The sequence below is a fragment of the Lepisosteus platostomus genome, chromosome 7, assembly GCF_059453375.1.
Source record: "Lepisosteus platostomus isolate fLepPlt1 chromosome 7, fLepPlt1.hap1, whole genome shotgun sequence".
NCBI classification, from domain to species: domain Eukaryota; kingdom Metazoa; phylum Chordata; class Actinopteri; order Semionotiformes; family Lepisosteidae; genus Lepisosteus; species Lepisosteus platostomus.
The window spans coordinates 59522127-59523003 of NC_142617.1; the positions used below are offsets into that span (position 1 = coordinate 59522127).

General features: G+C 41.8%; 1 non-coding gene across 1 annotated transcript; it reads right to left on the reverse strand.

Moving 5' to 3' along the window:
- Positions 1 to 407: 407 nt before the first annotated feature.
- On the reverse strand, positions 408 to 480 carry trnar-ucg (transfer RNA arginine (anticodon UCG)). Its single transcript has one exon. It is a non-coding gene; the product is annotated as a tRNA-Arg (tRNA).
- Positions 481 to 877: the final 397 nt, after the last annotated feature.

Sequence of the window (877 nt, forward strand, 5' to 3'; positions counted from 1 at the left end):
ACCTATTTCGTTCATGAAACAAATACAAAAAGACACGGATCTAGACCACAAGCACGCAGCGCTCTTCTTACTATCACTTCTTAGATGCTTCCTTTGGTCCAATATACCACTGCAAAACTAAAGCGATACTGCGATACAGTCGAGCTTTAGCAATGCTTAAAGACGTCTAGCATCTTTCCTACTGTATAACCACATATCTGGAAAGCACCATAGGAGCAGATCCACTCTATTTCAAATCCAGTTTGAAATCAGCGTCGCTGGGCTTTACGTTTAGGAATGACACTAGGTTCAACGTAACTACGTATTTTTATAGATATATTCGTCGAGGTAATTGTCTGTTGTAATGCATGTGTTGTTGTTATTTTAGAGAGAAAAACAAACAGTTCGGAGAGGTAAAGGTAAAAAACCGACCGCGGCAGGACTCGAACCTGCAATCTTCTGATCCGAAGTCAGACGCCTTATCCATTAGGCCACGCGGCCCTGCTGATAACTGTCCGACAGCTTTGTCCAACTCTCATTCACAGCGACAAGTCATACGCGATTCATAGGAGTTCATGTACTAAACAAGTCGTTAAAAACGATTACGCGCGGATATTATGTGTACAGTATTTCGCATCGTTTTGCTATGGGTGACGCATATGCTGTTATCTATATAAAATAAAGTTGCACTAGGATTACAGATGTCATATTATTTCGCCGGGATGGATGTGAACAGAGACTTCTGGTCGCAGTTTTTTTTATTATTTTGAATAAAAATAATACTAAAAAACTTAGCTACATTACAGAACATTCACCGTTAACAAGTTACATGTAGATCCACTTGAGACGCCGCCCTCCAAGCCGCTAGGTGTCGCTGTGCGGGGTCCGCCGCTGCTGT